Source organism: Pogona vitticeps, chromosome 4 (genome assembly GCF_051106095.1).
Source record: "Pogona vitticeps strain Pit_001003342236 chromosome 4, PviZW2.1, whole genome shotgun sequence".
NCBI lineage: Eukaryota > Metazoa > Chordata > Lepidosauria > Squamata > Agamidae > Pogona > Pogona vitticeps.
In genome coordinates this window covers 120,603,044-120,625,398 of record NC_135786.1, presented here as the reverse complement: position 1 = coordinate 120,625,398, position 22,355 = coordinate 120,603,044, and the positions used below count along the sequence as shown (strand labels likewise).

The 22,355-nt window shown below is 41.5% G+C and overlaps 2 long non-coding RNA genes across 2 annotated transcripts in view; one reads left to right on the top strand and one right to left on the bottom strand.

Annotated features, from left to right (window-relative positions):
* LOC140706764 (uncharacterized) overlaps positions 1-22,355 on the top strand; it is a 125,382-nt gene that overhangs the window by 96,636 nt on the left and 6,391 nt on the right. The window lies entirely within an intron of this gene.
* On the bottom strand, positions 4,166-14,455 carry LOC144588887 (uncharacterized). The gene is made up of 2 exons (XR_013544633.1): positions 9,036-14,455; positions 4,166-7,259 (listed from the first exon to the last, which is right to left on the bottom strand). It is a non-coding gene; the product is annotated as an uncharacterized LOC144588887 (long non-coding RNA).

Genomic DNA, 22,355 nt, shown 5'->3' with positions numbered 1-22,355 from the left:
GGGCCCCTCAGGTCGGAAGGCGTCCAACATGCTACTGAGGAAGAGTGGAGGACAAGTACAAGTAGCTCCAGAGCTAATGAAGTGGTTGGGCCAAAGCCAAAAGGACGCTCAGCTGTGGACGTGCCTGGAAATGAAAGGAAAGTCCAATGCTGCAAAGAAAACTACTGCATAGGAACCTGGAATGTAAGATCTCTGAACGTTGGGAAGCTGGAGGTGGTCAAACAGGAGATGGCAAGAATAAACATCGACATCCTGGGCATCAGTGAACTAAAATGGACAGGAATGGGCGAATTCAGCTCAGATGATTATCATATCTACTATTGTGGGCAAGAATCCCGTAGAAGGAATGGAGTAGCCCTCATAGTCAACAAAAGAGTGGGAAAAGCTGTAATGGGATACAATCTCAAAAATGATAGAATGATGTCAATACGAATCCAAGGCAGACCATTCAACATCACAATAATCCAAGTTTATGCACCAACCAGCATTGCTGAGGAGACTGAAATTGAACAATTCTATGAAGATTTACAACACCTTCTAGAACTGACACCAAAGAAAGATGTTCTTCTCATTCTAGGGGACTGGAATGCTAAAGTAGGGAGCCAAGAGATAAAAGGAACAACAGGGAAGTTTGGCCTTGGAGTTCAGAACGAAGCAGGACAAAGGCTAATAGAGTTTTTTCAAGAGAATCACAAACACTCTTTTCCAACAACACAAGAGGCGACTCTATACATGGAAATCACCAGATGGGCAATATCGAAATCAGATTGATTATATTCTCTGCAGCCAAAGATGGAGAAGCTCTATACAGTCAGCAAAAACAAGACCTGGAGCTGACTGCGGTTCTGATCATCAGCTTCTCATAGCAAAATTCAAGCTTAGACTGAAGAGATTAGGAGAAACCACTGGGCCACTCAGGTATAATCTAAACCAAATCCCTTATGAATACACAGTGGAAGTAAAGAACAGATTTAAGGAACTAGATTTGGTGGACAGAGTGCCTGAAGAACTTTGGATAGAGGCTCGTAACATTGTCCAGGAGGCAGCAACGAAAACCATCCCAAAGAAAAGGAAATGCAAGAAAGCAAAGTGGCTGTCCAACGAGGCCTTAGAAATAGCAGAGAGGAGAAGGGAAGCAAAATGCAAGGGAGATAGGGAAAGTTACAGAAACTTGAATGCAGACTTCCAAAGAATAGCAAGGAGAGACAAGAGGGCCTTCTTAAATGAACAATGCAAAGAAATAGAGGAAGATAACAGAAAAGGAAAGACCAGAGATCTGTTCAGGAAAATTGGACATATTAGAGGAACATTTTGCGCAAAGATGAACATGATAAAAGACAAAAATGGAAGGGACCTAACAGAAGCAGAAGACGTCAAGAAGAGGTGGCAAGAATACACAGAGGAATTATATCAGAAAGATTTGGATATCCCGGACAACCCAGACAATGTAGTTGCTGACCTTGAGCCAGACATCCTGGAGAGCGAAGTCAAGTGGGCCTTAGAAAGCCTGGCTAACAACAAGGCCAGTGGAGGTGATGGCATTCCAGTTGAACTATTTAAAATCTTGAAAGATGATGCTGTTAAGGTGCTACATTTAATATGCCAGCAAGTTTGGAAAACTCAACAGTGGCCAGAGGATTGGAAAAGATCAGTCTACATCCCAATCCCAAAGAAAGGCAGTGCCAAAGAATGCTCCAACTACCGTACAATTGCACTCATTTCGCACGCTAGCAAGGTTATGCTCAAAATCCTACAAGGTAGGCTTCAGCAGTATGTGGACCGAGAACTCCCAGAAGTACAAGCTGGATTCCGAAGAGGCAGAGGAACTCGAGACCAAATTGCTAACTTGCGCTGGATTATGGAGAAAGCCAGAGAGTTCCAGAAAAATATCTACTTCTGCTTCATTGACTATGCGAAAGCCTTTGACTGTGTGGACCACAGCAAACTATGGCAAGTTCTTAAAGAAATGGGAGTGCCTGACCACTTTATCTGTCTCCTGAGAAACCTATATGTGGGACAGGAAGCAACAGTTAGAACTGGTCATGGAACAACTGAGTGGTTCAAAATTGGGAAAGGAGTACGGCAAGGCTGTATATTGTCCCCCAGCTTGTTTAACTTATATGCAGAATACATCATGCGGAAGGCTGGACTGGAAGAAACCCAAGCCAGAATTAAGATTGCCGGAAGAAATATCAACAACCTCCGATACGCAGATGATACCACTCTGATGGCAGAAAGTGAGGAGGAATTAAAGAACCTGGTAATGAGAGTGAAAGAGGAGAGTGCAAAAAACGGTCTGAAACTCAACATCAAAAAAACTAAGATCATGGCCACTGGTCCCATCACCTCCTGGGAAATAGAAGGGGAAGATATGGAGGCAGTGTCAAATTTTATCTTCCTGGGCTCCATGATCACTGCAGATGGAGACAGCAGCCCTGAAATTAAAAGGCGCCTTCTTCTTGGGAGGAAAGCGATGACAAATCTTGACAGCATCTTGAAAAGCAGAGACATCACCTTGCCAACAAAAGTCCGAATAGTCAAAGCTATGGTTTTTCCTGTCGTGATGTATGGAAGTGAGAGCTGGACCATAAAGAAAGCAGACCGCCGAAGAATTGATGCCTTTGAATTGTGGTGCTGGAGGAGGCTCTTGAGAATCCCCTGGACTGCAAGGAGAACAAACCTATCAGTTCTAAAGGAAATCAACCCTGAATGCTCACTTGAAGGACAGATTCTGAAGCTGAGGCTCCAGTACTTTGGCCATCTCATGAGAAGAAAAGAGTCCTTGGAAAAAACCTTGATGTTAGGAAGGTGTGATGGCAAGAGGAGAAGGGGACGACCGAGGATGAGATGGCTGGACAGTGTCTGCGAAGCAACCAACATGAACCTGACACAACTCCGGGAGGCAGTAGAAGACAGGAGGGCCTGGCGTGCTCTGGTCCATGGGGTCACGAAGAGTCGGACACGACTAAACGACTAAACACACACTCATCAAACTTTAAACCTTATTTGTAAAAATAAAAGACATTTCTTATCCATTCCACTTCAAAGACAGACTTTCCATTCCTTAACTACTAAGTTTCAAATCCACTTTGAAAACAAAACTTTATGTTCCCCATTGGCAGAACTAGATTGATTGGTCTTGCTTTTAGTTGTTGTTGTTTAGTCATTTAGTTGTGTCCAACTCTTCATGTCCCGATGGACCAGAGCACGCCAGGCCCTCCTGTCTTTCACTGCCTCCCGAAGTTGGGTCAAATTCATGTTGGTAGCTTCAATGACACTATCCAGCCATCTCATCCTCTGTCGTCCCCTTCTCCTCTTGCCTTCATACTTTCCCAACATCATCGTCTTTTCCAGGGAGTCTTCTCTTCTCATGAGATGGCCAAAGTATTGGAGCCTCAGCTTCAGGATCTGTCCTTCCAGTGAGCACTCAGGGTTGATTTCCTTTAGAATTGATAAGTTTGTTCTCCTTGCAGTCCAGGGGACTCTCAAGAGCCTCCTCCAGCACCACAATTCAAAAGCATCAATTCTTCAGCGGTCAGCTTTCTTTATGGTCCAGCTCTCACTTCTGTACATCAGTACAGGAAAAACCATAGCTTTGACTATTCAGACTTTTGTTGGCAAGGTGATGTCTCTGCTTTTTAAGATGCTGTCGAGGCTTGTCATCGCTTTCCTACCAAGAAGCAGGCGTCTTTTAATTTCGTGGCTGCTGTCACCATCTGCAGTGATTGCTCCTTCATGGATTGCTGCCTTGTCGTGGCAAAGGGGCTTGAGTAACTCAGTGAAGCTATGGGCTATGCCGTGCAGGGCCACCCAAGACGGACAGGTCATAGTGGAGAGTTCTGACTAAACGCAATCCACCTGGAGCAGGCTTTGGCAAGCCACTCCAGTATCTATGCCAAGATACTGCTTTTAGTAAAAGGCCTAAATCTTGCCTTTCTTTTTGTAACAGATATGTCTCTTTTGTGAGCAAAGCTTGATGAAGATGGATGAAAAGTTCAACCTCACGTCAGGTTCAGTGTCCATTTTGCTTCTGTATTTAGACATTGAATTGACAAATGATGAAAATCCCATTTAAAACTGGTATGTGTTCTGATCAAAATAACCTCAATCTCCATTGTCCAGAAAAAATAGTTCATTAGTGACATTTTTTTTACTGTTCTGCAACTTTGCAAAAAAAAAAAATTAAATTAAAAATCACCTGAATATAACTTGCAGATCCTTGACTGAGAACTTCTGATCAGAATCTTTTTTGTATTGAGTCTAGTTCTTTAATGTTATTTTTCTGTTTTAAAAATGTTTTTCCTCTTCTCTATGAATTAAAGTAGCCTGCAATATTTTTTTAAAAAGCACCTTTAACAACAACTTTGCAGCGTTCCTTTATGTTCCCAAATACTGTAGGTTCCCTGTGCAGTACATTTTCAGAAATTCTATATTCTATCATTGTTTCACATCTTTATTTTTTAAAACAAAATGTGTTCAGTGCTCAGTGTGTGGCATTAATCCTCCCAAATAATAATAGAAATGGTGCATTTTAACAAGCAAAGTGCTTGCCAATTTCAATACCAGATACATTTCAGTAGAAAAGTGGGGAATACACCAAATTTTATGATTTCCAAGTAGTTGCAGTGTTAGTCTATTGTAGAAAAAAGGGGAAGATTTCATGACATTAACAATAAATAAACATATACTGTGTCCGGAAGTGCGCTATAATTTCTGTGTCCATAAGTGAGCTATAATCCACAGAAAAAGCCTCGTGGTGCAGTGGTTAAAACGCTGTACTGCAGCTAAAACTGTGCTCACGACCTGGGGTTCAAATCCCAGGTAGCCAGCTCAAGGTTGACTCAGCCTTCCATCCTTCCGAGGTCGGTAAAATGAGTACCCAGCTTGCTGGGGGGACAATGTGTAGCCTGTATAATTAAAATTGTAAACCGCCCGGAGAGTGCTTGTAGCGCTATGGGGCGGTATATAAGTCCAATAAATAAATAAATAATAAATAAAATTCTGCAATAATAGTCTTTAAAGTGTGCAAGTACTCTCCTCACCACTTCCTCCTCATTTTATTCTGTTAATGAGATTACATCTCATGCCACTTCTGTCCTTGGTTTTGGGTTTTGCACATGGAGTCAGTGTAGTATGCTGGATGAGGATCCAAAAGACCTGGGTTCAAATTTGTGCTTGGCAATGGAAACTTACTAGGGGTGGCAACACATGGTCCATGTGGCCTTTTCCTTTTTTGTTTTGGATCAGGACATTAGCTACAATAAGCGCAGGGAGCTCAAGAAACACTGCTCCTCCTCTGAGGAGCCCATCTCCCTCTGAGCATCAACTAATATTTTTAATTTAGCTCAAATTGTCATATTTTGTCCAGTGTGTCAATTAGATTTAATCTCCAGGTCTTCTGATACATGGATTGCCATGATTCTGCATGTCTTTATTCCCAACTAATTAGGCATTATATGCTTTGACACAATGCACTGGAGAATATACTAGAATAGATTATTTGCAAGCCTCTCTCTACAGAAAAGTCAAAATATAGTTTATCCTGGGGTAAAATCTGCTACCTTAGGCTAATGCAACAAGTTTGAAGTCATTAACACAGATTTTGACACAGCAATGTTAAACTGAAATTCAAGTTTAAAGAGCCATCCCGTTTGGTCTTGGCATAATTGATAATTCTATTATCAATCCTTTCAAAATATTATAACAGAACAATACCTATTGTATTACAAGAATAGTAAATTTCTTATTCATAAAGTCTTATACCTTCACACACACATACTGTGTACATTATTTCTTCATCTTTTCACATAGTCTCTTCCATGACTCATTACTGCATTTTTATGTCTAGGTGATGTCACACAGAATAATCAGCAATCCAGCCCATTATCTACTTGGTTTACTCAATTTTTTTGAGTCAATATTGGATTTCAACAGGGGGTACCATATTTTCATTACATTTTTTAAATTTCTTCTCTGTATATTCTGCCCTAATTCATCATTTGTCAGCATCACTGCTCATATTTTATTCATACATCTTTGCAAAGTGAGGTCCTGAGCATCTTTCCAGCACTGGGCAATTTCAATCTGCCTCTTTAAAAGTTACAACCAATTCTTTGATACATTTTCATTCTCTCTGGTAAATAATGAGAATAATGATAAGGCTTCATTTAGAACTATTTTTGATGTGTGTTTTTTTCTATTTATTTCAATTAATTACCTCATACCAGAATATTTCTACTTCCAGGCAAACTAACCACTGGTGCTCTAACTTTCATTTATGGCCACCCTTTCTCCAGCACAATTCTTGTATCTCTCTATTAATTTTATGTAGCTTGGTAGGACATAAGTGGCATCTGTGGACTACTTTTAACATTTCTTTAGATTTTGCTGATATTGATTTGTATGGTGAGCGTTCCATATTTTTTTCCAAATATTTTCCTGGTATGTTGATGTTTACATTTGTTTCCCAAACTATCTTTGGTCCTGTGCTGCTACCATATTCTTTACCCAGAATGCTTTTATAAATTAGTGAAAAATAGTCCTTTTTTCTTTTTATTAGTCCTATCTATACAATAATTTTCTAGCTCTGTTAATGGTCTATTAGGTCCTGACTTCTAACAGAGTTGAATTGTGATATTTCTTATCTGAAATAATTGAAACCAGTTTGCTTGTTTAGTCCTGGCAAATTGCACAGTTGAATGTAATACACAGCCTTCCTATCACCCCCTAAATTAGCCAGATGTCTTCAGCTAGGGTGGAAAACACATTCCTATCCCCTTTATTTAAGTAGCATTCAATAGCCAGACAGACTGCTTCTATTTGTGAAATGGGGTGAGAGGAGGATCTTGCACTTTGTTGTTTTTTTTTGTTTGTTTTTTGTTTTTTGAACCAATGAGCCATGTCACAGTGAAGACCTAGCATCATTGGGTAAGTCTTAGGACTAGCTAACTAAGCAAAAATCCGATTTCCAAGACAGGGAGAAATCATACAAGAATAGTACCATGAAGAGTTTCATGTCATGCCAGGGCTGGAAATTACAAAAACTCATCTCTAAAACCACAAATAGGTTACTCTGCCACAACATGTGGGCAAAATTGGGAGGGGGAGGGATAAACTTTAACGTGGCACAATGTTTTGCCTTTTTCCGCTTACTTCCCCATTTAATTATTCTAAAAGCTCACCTGTATATCACTCCAACATGCAACACAGTCTTTGAATGTCAAATGCCTACAGACTGAGATCTTTTCCCTGAAATGGACCTGTCTTTTTTTTTTTTAATTTTTTTTTTATTTAGGAACAGGGATAGAGGGTACAAAAGAAAGAGGGGATGGGAAAGGAAAAATGGTTTTGGGGGATAGGAGAGCATAAAGTATAACATCATCCAATCAATTCATATTGCTAATACATATCAACTTTTTGCTTTTTCATAGTTTGATTACCCTCCTGCTTTTATCTTATCATTTAATTTTAATTTTATTCTATGTTATTCCAACATTATCTGGTAGCTGCTGCCATTTATACAATACATCCCATCGTTCAGTTTCTTTTTGAATTGAACAGTCTTTCAGCCCATCTGACAGAATATCCATTTTTTTCACTTCCCATATTTTCACCATAAAATTGTCTGGTTTCAGTATCTCTGCCTCCTTAAGATTTTTGTCATAATGCTTTTTAATTTTGGAAGCTGCATGGGTCACTGGATAACTCTCTACTGCATTCATATTACCTGGTGTCATGTCTAATACAGACGATTCTAAAGTCTGTACAACTTCATTTAAGTTTTGTTTGGCATCTACTGTCCCCTCTTTCGTCCCTTTCATCAAATCTTCTATTTTGCTAAGACCTGCATTCACTTGCTGGAACCCTGATAATATTAGCCTTTGTATATTAATCTGCCATTCCTTTTCTATTTCTTGCACCACTATTCCAGAACTTTGGGATTGAACAGACCAAGTCTCCATTTGTTCTTTTGAATTTCTGGGGTCCATCTCAGGCTTTGGGGTTTGTATAAATACCACAATAATCACCCCCTAGAAATCCTTCCACAGTTTCCACAATTTTATCAACAATTCAAACCCCTCATCATAAACCTCCCCTTAGATCTCCCTCCAATCTTTGTCCAAATATTGTAGTATAAAAATCAACTTTTAGCCCAGCAAATACAGTATCAATTAGAACCGTGACGCAGTTATTTCTTCTTCTCCTGAGTTCAGCAAGCTTCTATTATTAGACTCACACGCGGTCTGCAGTCCGATAAACAAAACAACAGTCACAGAGTCTCAAACTGTCCAGTAGATTGTCCTTGGAGCTCGTCTTGTGATCTTCATTAACCCCTTAATGCTCCTTAGTCCAGTCGGCCACGTCAGCTCCTTCTCCCGAAAACCACCAGATTCTATTATTTATAGTTCACAAAGTCCAGAGAAGGCAAAGAGTAACGTATCCCAACCACACTGCATCCACCGAAGTCTCTTAAATCCAGTCAGACGGTGTTGCTGTCTGGGATTCTTCTCCAGAAACATAAGATTTATTTTTCCATCTCAGACTCTCGGCTTTAGAATCAGCCTGGTGTTTAAAAGTTCACTTGGCGAAGCTTAGTTTCGTTTTTGAGTCAGACTGATAAGATAAACCTGCCACTGCATTTATTCTTTCCGCCAAATATTTTCATTCTTATTTCAGCTTAATGAGGCTGTTTCATAAATCAGAGGCTTCGGCTTACTTACTTGTTATATATTATTAGTTTATATTGATTGCTCTCCTCTCCCCCGGTAAAGGGTTCCTCACGGCTCAGTGCCAAAAAATGGCACCCGCTCCAGTCCGTGCACGGTGATTTCTTCAGAAGAAAAAAGTCCGGGTCTGCCTCCCTTTCTTCTCCTTCTGCTGCTCACCATCTGCTTCAGAGAGACTTCTTCTAGACTCTCCTTTGATCCCCATTTCAAAAAAGGGATCCCGGGCCGGAGGGTTCCAGCTTTTTCCAGAGAGCTCCTCTCTGGAGTTGCTGGCAGCACCGCAACAAAGCCCCGCCTCCCGAAATGGACCTGTCTGAGGACATCAAAGTAATTGTGGCCTGGTGTTACATTCATGATTGGAGATCTTAGAGTCTGATAACAGTAGTATGGCCTTCTACATAAATAAAAGGTCTAGTTCCTGGGACTTTGCTGGGGAACATCATCATAAGGAGACTGAAACCTTTCAACATCATGCCCTAATTGGAATGTCTTCTTTATCTGTGTGACGTGTGCCATGACGTCACCTGCCTGTCTTGGCTAAGGCTGGAGTTTCCTGGCCTATGGCAGGGCAGGAGGTGGGTCTTAAAGGGGTGGAGTTTGTGTATATAAGGGGTGTGTGCAAAGAGGGATAAGGTTGTTGGGGAATTAGAGAGTTAGAGAGAGAGAGGGCTTGAGATCTGTATACAGGGTTAGATATAGGTTAGGTAACTGAGTGTTAAGTAACCAAGAACTGTGCAGGGTTAAGGTCTGAGAAATATAGTGTGACAAGTGATTCATTTACTCAGTGATTTACATTTTATTTCTGTATTCAATAAAATCATCATTTTTATTTTTAAATCCATACTAAGTCTGAAGTGTCAGGTTTATGTGTGGTTGGTGGCAGCGAAGTGTGTATGTGTGTGTGAAGGATCGTGACCTGTCATCTCTTGTGGTGACGTAGGAGGAGGTGGCAGTCGTGACAAAACTGGTGCCAGCGTGTGGGATACGAGTTGTCCAGTTGCCCAGTTGTCCAGAAAAGCCTTGGCTAGTGTGACCAGAGCAAAAGGATTTCAGTTAGGTGCACCTGAAGTGGGGTGTGGGTAACTCTCTAGGATTTGTCTCCAGGGGGGAGCAGATCTAGTAGAGAGGCACCTAAACTTCAGAGTGAGGGAACTGACTTATGAGCTCTAGAAGGTCCATTTTGTGAGGGAGATTGGCCCAAAGTAGGAGGCTGTTGTGACTTGGTCTGAGAGTCCAGAGTTCGGAGAACTCGGAAGGGACAGACAGACCAAGGGCAGCGAAGATTTGGGATTTCTCTAGTGAACTACAGAACCTGAGAGAAGGTGAAGCTGTGGTGGATTTTGGAAGTAGAGCCAAGGGCAGAAAATTAAAGTAGCTCTAAATCTGGCAAGAGGCCCGGTGAAGGGGCAGAAGCCATTAGAGACTACAGTAACAAGCCTAGCCATATCTGTTGATATACCCTGTTGAAGAGTGTCAGACCTAAAGCACAGCAAGAAGAAAAATAATTTTAAATAGAGGCGTGGAAATTGACAGGAGCCTTTTGAGTTAGTAAAATGCCTCTCACACGCAGTCAAATGGCAGAAGTGAGTGAACAAAGAGACCAAGCAATGTCAGACTGGTCTGGGGATGAGTCAAATGGTGAGGGAAGAGTTGCCTCAGTGCAGGAAGAAGCTAATGGTGAACAGTTATCAGAACTGAGGAGAATTCAGTTAGCCCAGGCACATGAAGTTCAAATGAGGCAGTTAGAAATAGAAAAGGAAAGGATTGCCCTAGAAAAAGAGGAAAGAATAGAAAGGGAAAGGTTTGCCCTAGAAAAAGAGGAAAGAGAAAGAGAGAGACAAAGACAATTTGAACTGGAGAAGGAGCGTATGGCTTTTGAACTTAGGAAATTGGAAATACTGAACCAAAACAACAACAACAACAGAGATTCTGGTACTGAACCAAGCCAGTTATCAAAATCAGATTTGAAGAAATTTCCTACATATAAACAGGGGGATTGTCCTGAAAACTTCCTTAAAATCTTTGAACGAAGTTGTGCTGATTTTTCTGTGATGGAAGCAGAGAAAATGATAATTTTGAGGTCTCTCCTGAGTAGAAAAATGGCTGATGTGTATGCTGATATGCCAGTTGAGCTCAGTAAAGATTATTCAGAGTTCAAAAAAATGGTTTACAATCGATTTGGCATTAATTCAGAACATCTTAGGCTGAAGTTTAGAAAACTTACTAAAAGATCAGATGAATCTTATACCCAACTTGGTTTTAACTTAGAAAAGTGTTTAGATCGGTGGCTTGAACAGGAGAATGTAAAAACTTTTCAGGAATTGAAAAATGTTGTGGGCCTGGAGCAGTTTTATTCCTTACTCCATGGGGAACTTAAATTTTTAATTCAAGAACGGAAACCAACTGACATTAGAAACGCTGCTCAAATAGCTGATTTTATTTCTCAAATAAGGGGTCCTAGTTGTTATGAGGGGAGAGGTGTGAGGAAAACATGGGACCCAAAGTTCTCTAAGGAACAAGCACAGAGACAGACTAAAGTGGGCGGCCATTTTAGTGAAAAGCCCTCAGAACAGGGCCAGCACAGTAAACAAGTTTTGGAGGGAAAAGAGAAACTTGAAAGATTTGATGGGAAAAGCTCATGGGGGGAGAGAATCTGCTTCATTTGCAAAAAGAAAGGCCACATTGCTGCACAATGTTTTAATACAAGGCAAAATAAAGAAATTCCACCTCAGAAAGTTAATGTAAAAGAAGCAAAGGCTGTATTTTGTGTTCAGAGTAAACCTCAAGCTTCTTCTAGTGAAAGCTCTGTTACCATGGAAACCCAGGCAGAGGCAGTTAGGAGCTCTGAATTGGATACATTGAAGGAGCTGCCTCTCGCTGAAGTTGTCCACTGTTATTACATAGAGACTAATTCTCAGTTATTGGAATCTGCTGGGGACAGGATAAAAGTTTTTGAAAATGAATATACTGCTTTGAGAGACACTTGTTCTCAAATTTCTATTTGCCACTCAGACATAGTACCACAAAGTTGTATGATTGCTGACCAGACTCTATCTGTGAAAGGGATTGGGTCAGAACTAGTTTCATTACCTGTAGCTGATTTGAAAATTGAATATAAAGGTTGGAAGGGATTTTGGAGAGTGGGGGTGTCTTCTGAGATTCCTACCCCTTTTCTTATTGGTAATGACTTAACCAAGCATGTCAAGAGTGCCCTGGTGGTAACACGTTCACAATCAGTACAAAGTGAAGCCAGTAATGAGACTGACTCTCAAGAGCCAGAGAAATTTGTACCACAACCTGAGGCATTCTCAGTTGAAATACCTCAGAAAAGCCTCTTTGTCAAGGAACAAACAGCAGACCCCACCTTAAAGGACTGTTTTGGAAAGGTGACTGATAAAGATTTATCACCTGAGTGCCCTGAACGTTTTATTATTAAGGGTGGTTTACTCTATAAGGAAAAACTGAATAATATTTCAAAAGGGGGGGCCTGAAGTTAAGAGACAGTTGGTGGTGCCTGAGAAATATCGCCCTATGATTCTGGAAAAGGGACATGCAGACATTTTCTCAGCTCATATGGGGATAAACAAGACCAAACAAAGAATAGCCCAAAACTTTTACTGGCCTGATATGGGTAAACATATTAAGAGTTTCTGTCAAAGATGCCATATTTGTCAGAGACAGGGCTCTAACTGTGATAAAACTAGAGCAAAGCTATGCCCATTACCAGTGATTTCAACTCCTTTTACACGTCTAGGGGTGGATATCATAGGTCCATTGCCCAACGCCACTAAGCGGGGGAACAGATTTATTTTGACTATAGACCATGCAACGAGATATCCGGAAGCGATCCCATTACGTAATATAGAGACCCAGACTGTGGCAGAAGCCTTAGTAATTTACATGAGTAGGATGGGTTTTCCTTCTGAGATAATCACAGATTTAGGAACCTCTCATACATCCAAACTTATGAAAAGGTTAGGCAGGGGGGTCGTTCACAGCAATGCCCTGAAGCCTTATTACAAAGAGACCAACCATGTGCAGTTTGCAATAAAAGCGGCTGATAAGGAGGAACATGGGTTGCCCTTCGGGGAAGGGAGGGGCCCACAAAAGTTCAATCCACAAGAGGTGCAGATCAGCCCTGCTCTATCCAGAGAACAGCAGAATAGTTGTAGAACGCTGGTTACAAAACCTCAAGAAGTGTTCTCAAACAAACCTGGTGTTGACAAGGGAGTGCTACCCAGGACTGACACAGGGAATGCTTCTCAGTCTGTAACACCATATAGAGTAACAGGTTATTACTTTGACAATATTCGCAAAGAGCTAGACGAAATGCTGAACGATCAAATTATTGTACACTCATCTAGCGCTTGGTTAGCCCCTGTAGTTTTAGTAGACAAGCCGGATGGCAGTGTCAGGTTCTGTGTGTACTACAGCAAGTCATATTCAGTAACTAAACCTGATGCTTATCCTATGCCTAGGCTTGATGACCTAAGTGAGACGATTGGAGGTTGCAGAGTCATATCCTTTTTAGGTCTAACCAAAGAGTGTTGGCAAGGAAGAAGTGATCCTAGGGCCCAAGAGAAAGTCGCATTTTGTAGTCCATTTGGCCTGTTTGAATTTCGAGTCCTTAGCTTTGGCTTGCGAAATTCACCAGCAACATTTCAAAGGCTCATGGACCATACTCTGAAAGGGCTTAGTGACTTCACGGTAGCTTATATCGATGACATAGGGGTCTTTAGCAACACCTGGCAAGATCACCTACATCATCTAGAATTAGTGCTACAAAGATTGAAAGATGCTGGCTTAACCGTTAAAGCTAGTAAGTGTCAGCTAGGTAACTCAGAGATGAAGTACCTAGGTCACATAGTGGGAGGAGGCCTAATCAAACCTTTAGAGGCCAAGGTAGAAGCAATCCTGAATTGGCCCAGACCTACCACTAAAAAGAAAGTGAGGTCCTTTTTAGGTCTGGCAGGGTATTACAGAAAGTTTATACCCGGTTTCAGTGAGATTGCTGCACCTTTATCAGACCTGACAAAGAAGCAGAGCAGCAACAGCGTTTCCTGGTCGGAAGAGTGCGAGATGGCGTTTGGACGGCTGAAAGATGCTCTAACCAACCATCCAGTGCTGCATGCTCCTGACTTCAACAGAGAGTTCATCATCTACACAGATGCGTCTAATGCCGGTGTGGGAGCGGTACTGTGCCAACAGGATGACAGCGGAGACCAACATCCGGTGGCGTACCTGAGCAAGAAGTTGCTTCCCAGGGAGAAGAATCTTTCTACCATCGAGAAAGAATGTTTGGCGGTCATCTTCGCGATCCGGAAGTTGAAGGCTTACGTCTGGGGTCGACATTTTACCTTGTGCACTGATCACTCACCTCTGTCGTGGTTGCGGACTATGAAATCACAGAACAGTAAACTGATGAGGTGGGCGCTTCTTTTGCAGGACTATGATTTCGAGGTTAAGGTGGTCAGAGGGACTATAAACTGTGTGGCTGACGCCTTATCCAGAAGACCGGAAGACGACATCTGAAGAACTTATGGACTCTGTACCTGGTATATGGCAGTATAAAATGTGTGGACAGTTATGTGTTGTGTTATGATAAATGTTATGCATTGCATGTTTTTATTTACCTGTGTGGCGGAAGTGTAAGTATATTTGAATACTGTAGTTGTATTAAACTGTGTTGATAAATGTAATGCTTTATGTTGGTTGCAGTTGTTTTGGGGAAAAAGCACCTTAGCTTTCCCCCACAAAACAACTTATTAAAGGGGGAAGGTATGTGACGTGTGCCATGACGTCACCTGCCTGTCTTGGCTAAGGCTGGAGTTTCCTGGCCTATGGCAGGGCAGGAGGTGGGTCTTAAAGGGGTGGAGTTTGTGTATATAAGGGGGGTGTGCAAAGAGGGATAAGGTTGTTGGGGAATTAGAGAGTTAGAGAGTGAGAGAGGGCTTGAGATCTGTATACAGGGTTAGATATAGGTTAGGTAACTGAGTGTTAAGTAACCAAGAACTGTGCAGGGTTAAGGTCTGAGAAATATAGTGTGACAAGTGATTCATTTACTCAGTGATTTACATTTTATTTCTGTATTCAATAAAATCATCATTTTTATTTTTAAATCCATACTAAGTCTGAAGTGTCAGGTTTATGTGTGGTTGGTGGCAGCGAAGTGTGTATGTGTGTGTGAAGGATCGTGACCTGTCATCTCTTGTGGTGACGTAGGAGGAGGTGGCAGTCGCGACAATCTGTTATCCTAGAAGTCACTTTCTCTTAAACAAAAAAATCAGGGTCCTCTGAGAAAAAAGGGGTTGAGGTTCTGGATGTAGTGAGTTAGTCTCCATCCCATGGTATTGGGATATTGGATAGAATTTATAGCTAGCATATTCCTTTGATTAAATTCAGGCCATACAGAAATCATGGAACCACTGCAATAAAGAATAAATCCTAAAATACAAATGAAGGCATATGCCCAAATATTTGACAAAAAATAAGTTAGAGCTTAGTTTTCAGTCTACTTTGTAGTAGTAATGGTGACAAATAGACATCAAAAAAGGGAGCACAATTACATATTTTATGTGTCATAGTTTTTCAAGGTGGTTCATAGCTACAGCCAGAGAGAGAATATGTGAAACCAACGGTAGCTCAGGCTGACAAATATCTGAAACATTTTGAAGATAAAGTTCTTCATATTCATTATAAGTTATAATCGAAAGCTAGTTTACTACCATCCCAAACACTATATGAGCTTAATTTTGGGGATAACTTCCAGCTGTACAAACCTGAGTGCTTGATTCATTTTGTCTGACAACTTTTTCCTTGAACCATGACCTTCTAATAGGGAAGAGACATCAGCTGACTCTGGTGGATTATAATTTTGTCTTTGAGAGAAATGGATGCTACTGGCCTCTGTAAAGGTAATCAGACTAATCCTGAAAAAGCCTAATTTAGGCTTGGAGTATTGCAGCAACTAGTTGCCATATCCAGTTCCTGGGGAAAGTGGTGGAACTAATAATTGCTAGTCAACTCTTTAATGGAACTGATTATCTGGATGCATTTCACTCAGGTTTGAACAAGCTTTCTTGGTAACACTGTGGGATGAATTTTGCTAAAAATGAATTGTAATAGTGGATTTCTCAGCAGCTTTTCATATCTTTCTCCATAGTATTCATCTATATAGGTTTATCAAGGTTATGTGCCAAAGGTACTGAAGTGCAATGGTTTGACTCCTACATGAATGATCAGTATGGGGCTTATTCTATGGTGCTCCAGAGGGTTGTTCAACACCTACATGAAATTGGTAATCTGCAGATGTTGGTTGATCCATTAATATGTAGAACAGGCTTGTCCAACCTGTGGCCGGAGGGCTGCATGCGGCCCAGTTCGGCTCATAATGTGGCCCAGTGCAATTTTTTATTTTTAAAGAAATTCCAAAATTTCAAGTTACACTGCCGGCGCTTGCAGCCGGAATGCGGCCAGGACACGTCACAATGGTAGGGGGGGGAGAGAGGGAAGGAAGGAAGGAAGGAGTGGGAGGGGAGGGGAGGGGAGGAGAGGGGAGGGGAGGGGAGGGGAGGGGAGAGGGGGTCTGCGTGACTGCATTGCGCCATCCCCGTCAATAGGTGGATCCCCTCCTGGCCCCATAAAGCCACCGGAGTTGAAGCTGGCAGCCTCTGCTATCTGAGATTGCAGCTGCCAGTAAGCACGCTTGGAGCGGGGCTGCGGAGGACGGCTAGGGCTGCCCCCCCATGTGGCCCAAACCAAATTTATGTGCGGCCCAAACCAATTTTTCATCTTCTAATGTGGCCCAGGGAAGGTGAAAGGTTGGACACCCCGATGTAGAATATAGCCACCTCTGACTTCCCATTTTATAAAAATCAAAGGCAATATTCTGAATTCTTTAATTGACAAGAGTTAGAACTAGTGAACAGTGACATAATTCAGAAGACATAACTATTATTTTATTTATTTATTTTAAATATTTATAAGCCACCTTTCTTCCAAAGGATCCAAGGTGGCTTACAGTATTAAAAAAGGCTAAAACCCAAATAATTAATTATTACAATATTGAAAAAGGAATATTGTAAAATCCACAATAGGAATAATGCTAAAAATGCAAGTAAAATGCAGAATAAAATACTCCCTTAAAAAAAGACAACTCTTTGTCAATCAGTCACATCAAGGAAAGCCTGTCTGAAGAGAAAGGTTGCAGAAGGACACCAAAGATGAGGCCAGCCTGAGCTCTTGTGGGAGGAGGTTCCAGAGTCTGGGTGCAGTAATAGATCATGCCCTCTCCCATGTCTCCACCAAACACTAATGTGAGGGTGGTGGGACTGAGAGGGAAAAAGTCCTGTCCTGATTATCTTAATACTTAGAAAGGCTCATAAAGAGAGATATGAGTAGTATAAGGGACTAACACTCATCAAGAAGAACAATCTGTCTGATCATCTGGTTCACGTGTGCCCGGGATGCAAGCAGGAACTTTGTGGTCAGGAGGGTCACCCATGTTTGTACTGCGATGAACATGATTTTTCAAGGATGTTGCATATGTTATGTGGGAAAATCTGGTTTAAATAAACCTTTACATTATTACCTTGGTCACTTACAGAAATAAGGTCCTTTGTCTCACAAACCCCCTTCATGGATTGCTGCCTTGCTGTGGCGAAGGGGCTTGAGCAACTCAGAGAAGCTATGGGCTATGCCGTGCAGGGATACCCAAGACGGACAGGACAAAGTGGAGAGTTCCGACTAAATGCAATCCACCTGGAGTAGGAACCGACAATTCCACTCCAGTATCTTTGCCAAGAAAACCCCATGAACAGAAACAAAAGGCTAAAAGATATGATGCTGGAAGATGGGCCCCTCAGGTCGGAAGGCATCCAACATGCTACTGAGGAAGAGCAGAGGATAAGTACAAGTAGCTCCAGAGCTAATGAAGTGGTTGGGCCAAAGCCGAAAGGCCACTCAGCTGTGGACGTGCCTGGAAGTGAAAGGAAAGTCCGATGCTGCAAAGAAAAATATTGCATAGGAACCTGGAATGTAAGATCTATGAACCTTGGGAAGCTGGAGGTAGTAAAACAGGAGATGACAAGAATAAACATTGACATCCTGGGCGTCAGTGAACTAAAATGGACAGGAATGGGTGAATTCAACTCAGATGATTATCATGTCTACTATTGTGGGCAAGAATCCCGTAGAAAGAATGGAGTAGCCCTCATAGTCAACAAAAGCTGTAATGGGATACAATCTCAAAAATGATAGAATGATGTCAATACGAATCCAAGGCAGACCTTTCAACATCACAATAATCCAAGTTTATGCACCAACCTCCATTGCGGAGGAGACTGAAATTGAACAATTTTATGAATATTTACAACACCTTCTAGAACTGGCACCAAAGAAAGATGTTCTTCTCATTCTAGGGGACTGGAATGCCAAAGTAGGGAGTCAAGAGATAAAAGGAACAAAAGGGAAGTTTGGCCTTGGAGTTCAAAACGAAGCAGGGCAAAGGCTAATAGAGTTTTGCCAAGAGAACAAGCTGGTCATCACAAACACTCTTTTCCAACAACACAAGAGGCGACTCTACACATGGAAATCACCAGATGGGTAATATCGAAATCAGATTGATTATATTCTCTGCAGCCAAAGATGGAGAAGCTCTGTACAGTCAGCAAAAACAAGACCTTCTCATAGCAAAATTCAAGCTTAAACTGAAGACAGTAGGAAAAACCACTGGGCTCGTCAGCTATAATCAAAACCAAATTACTTATGAATACACAGTGGAAATAAAGAACAGATTTAAGGAATTAGATTTGGTGGACAGAGTGCCTGAAGAACTTTGGATAGAGGCTTGTAACATTGTACAGGAGGAAGCAACAAAAACCATCCCAAAGCAAAGGAAATGCAAGAAAGCAAAGTGGCTGTCCAAGGAAGCCTAACAAATAGCAGAGAGGAGAAGGGAAACAAAATGCAGGGGAGATAGGGAAAGTTACAGAAAATTGAATGCAGACTTCCAAAGAATAGCAAGGAGAGACAAGAGAGCCTTCTTAAATGAACAATGCAAAGAAATAGAGGAAAATAACAAAAAAGGAAAAACCAGAGATCTGTTCAGGAAAATTGGAGATATCAGAGGAACCTTTTGTGCAAGGATGGACATGATAAAGGACAAAAATGGAAGGGACCTCACAGAAGCAGAAGACATCAAGAAGAGGTGGCAAGAATACACAGAGGAATTATATCAGAAAGATTTGGATATCCCGGACAACCCAGACAATGTAGTTGCTGACCTAGAGCCAGACATCCTGGAGAGTGAAGTCAAGTGGGCCTTAGAAAGCCTGGCTAACAACAAGGCCAGTGGAGGTGATGGCATTCCAGCTGAACTATTTAAAATCTTAAAAGATGATGCTGTTAAGGTGCTACATTCAATATGCCAGCAAGTTTGGAAAACTCAACAGTGGCCAGAGGACTGGAAAAGATCATTTTACATCCCAATCCCAAAGAAGGGAAGTGCCAAAGAATGCTCCAACTACCACACAATTGCACTCATTTCACACGCTAGCAAGGTTATGCTCAAAATCCTCCAAGGTAGGCTTCAGCAATATGTGGACCGAGAACTCCCAGAAGTACAAGCGGGATTCCGAAGGGGCAGAGGAACTTGAGACCAAATTGCTAACATGTGCTGGATTATGGAGAAAGCCAGAGAGTTCCAGAAAAACATCTACTTCTGCTTCATTGATTATGCATAAGCCTTTGACTGTGTGGACCACAGCAAACTATGGCAAGTCCTTAAAGAAATGGGCATGTCTGACCACCTTATCCATCTCCTGAGAAACCTATATGTGGGACAGGAAGCAACAGTTAGAACCGGATATGGAACAACTGATTGGTTCAAAATTGGGAAAGGAGTATGACAAGGCTGTATATTGTCCCCCGGCTTATTTAATTTATATTCAGAATACATCATGCGGAAGGCTGGATTGGAGGAATCCCAAGCCGGAATTAAGACTGCTGGAAGAAATATCAACAATCTCCGATATGCAGATGATACCACTCTGATGGCAGAAAGTGAGGAGGAATTAAAGAACCTTGTAATGAGGGTGAAAGAGGAGAGTGCAAAAAATCGGCCTGAAACTCAACATCAAAAAAACTAAGATCATGGCCACTGGCCCCATCACGTCCTCGCAAATAGAAGGGGAAGATATGGAGGCAGTGACAGATTTTACTTTCTTGGGCTCCATAATCACTGCAGATGGAGACAGCAGCCACGAAATTAAAAGATGCCTGCTTCTTGGGAGGAAAGCGATGACAAACCTTGACAGCATCTTAAAAAGCAGAGATATCACCTTGACAACAAAAGTCTGAATAGTCAAAGCTATGGTTTTTCCTGTCGTGATGTATGGAAGTGAGAGCTGGACCATAAAGAAGGCTGACCACCGAAGAATTGATGCTTTTGAATTATGGTGCTGGAGGAGACTCTTGAGAGTCCCCTGGACTCCAAGGAGAACAGACCTATCAATTTTGAAGGAAATCAACCCTGAGTGCTCACTGGAAGGACAGATCCTGAAGCTGAGGCTCCAATACTTTGGCCATCTCATGAGAAGAGAGGACTCCCTGGAAAAGACCTTAATGTTGGGAAAGTGTGAAGGCAAGAGGAGAAGGGGACGACAGAGGATGAGATGGTTGGACAGTGTCACCGAAGCAACCAACATGAATCTGACCTATCTCCGGGAGGCAGTGGAAGATAGGAGGGCCTGGCGTGCTCTGGTCCATGGGGTCACGAAGAGTCGGACACGACTAAACGACGATGACGTCTCACAAACAGAGCCTTGATGTACATAAGCAATCTTATTAAAGGCTTAGCATCCTCTGAAATGGCCTATCCTTTTTTAAATAGACTATTGAAGCCAGGAGATCATAAAGTTTACAGGATGTCTTATTAACGATTCAAGGTCTGGATTATAAAAACTTTTTCTGTGTGTCAAGTCTGTAAGATTGGAAAAAAACTTTTTGGCATTTTGACATTATTTTGTTTCCATGGAGAACCAGGGTATAAAGTTTGAATAAAAACACTGTAACTTTAGACTGTAGGAGAAGACAGCAGTCATTTCAAGTTGTAGGAACAATACATTTCTCTGTTTTTGTTGTTTTGTAATTATAAAACCCGTGTTGCCATTGCAGTGATTGCCAGCGACAAGATCCCCTAAGGGATTCTTGCTGCCCAAAGAGAGGGTCCAGGCGTATGTGCACTCCTAATTAGGTGAGCAGAGTCCGGGTGACCCAGTCAGGACATACACAAACCCTTTTCCACAAGTCTGTTCTTGTAAGTAATTAAGAAAGAAAAACAAAGATAAAATCATGAGTGTTGGAGTCTGTTAGGACGAACAAAGCTCAGGCAAAAAGGAATCTGTAGCATTCTGTGGCCTAACTATTATTCTGGAAGCAAGCTCAGCAGATTTGCTGTTCAAGAGACCAAACTTAGGATTTTAAGAATAATTGTTTTATTAGAAAAATAAAGTATTTAGAGATATTCAGTTTGTTGCATAAGCAAAGCATAAGTTAGATTTCCATAAGATACTGCAGTGAGAATCTTAACAAATTCCGTCTAGCAAAAATGAAATAAAAATCTAAAAAGCTGCTTGGTAGGCAGGCAAGGCATAGCCCCCCCCCCTCTATTCTCTCTCTAAACTACATCTTAGCAAAAACACTAAAAACTGGCATCTGGAACTCAATCCTCCATTCTAGTTCCTAATTCTAAGTTTAAGTTCTAAAGAACTCAAGTTCTCTCATTCTGTCCACATCCTCCATTTTCTTCCTTATTGACACTGCCCTTCTTCTTTGTTCTTCCAAGATATTAACCAATAGGCATAAAGGACAGTCTCTTCTCATCATGCCTCCTTTTCCCATGAGAAGTACAGGTGTTGTTTTCCCATCTCCCTGTCTTGGGTCTTGATCCAAACAAGGGTGTTGTGTCTTGAGTCTTTATCATCTCAGGACAAGGCTGCTTACATGGAACTTTGCATTCACCTAGTGGAGAAAACATTCTCATGGCACAAAATCATGCTAACACAGAACCAATATGGATTCTTTCTACAACTTTCCACAACTACATATCCCATTCATAATTCACATTTTAACCTTAATTATACTATGACAGTGAGACAGGCAGGGTTTTGGTACAGAGAACTAGGAACCAGACATTTTAGTGATTCTATTATTCTTTTAGTAAGAGAATTAACAACGGGGGGGGGGGGAGCTCCTTATGTCTAATGGACTTCATTTCAAATTTTTAAATAAGATTAGGAACTGTAGCGCGCACACACACACACACACACACACACACACACACACACACACACACACACAAATAGGCATACATACATACATAAACATCAATATTCTAAACCAAACTAAAATTATAAAAATGAGCCTAGAGTGACAGGATTACATGTCCTGCCATCCGCACAGAGTGGGGTAAGCTATACAGTGCCAGAGCTACTACATAGGAAAGGCCTGGATTGTCATTTCTGAGTACATTATACTTCATAGACAGAAAACCTGAGGAGGATCACTTTGTCAGAACTGCCTTGGCAGCTCTTGTTTATTAATTATGAATAATATGAGTAAAAACAACCC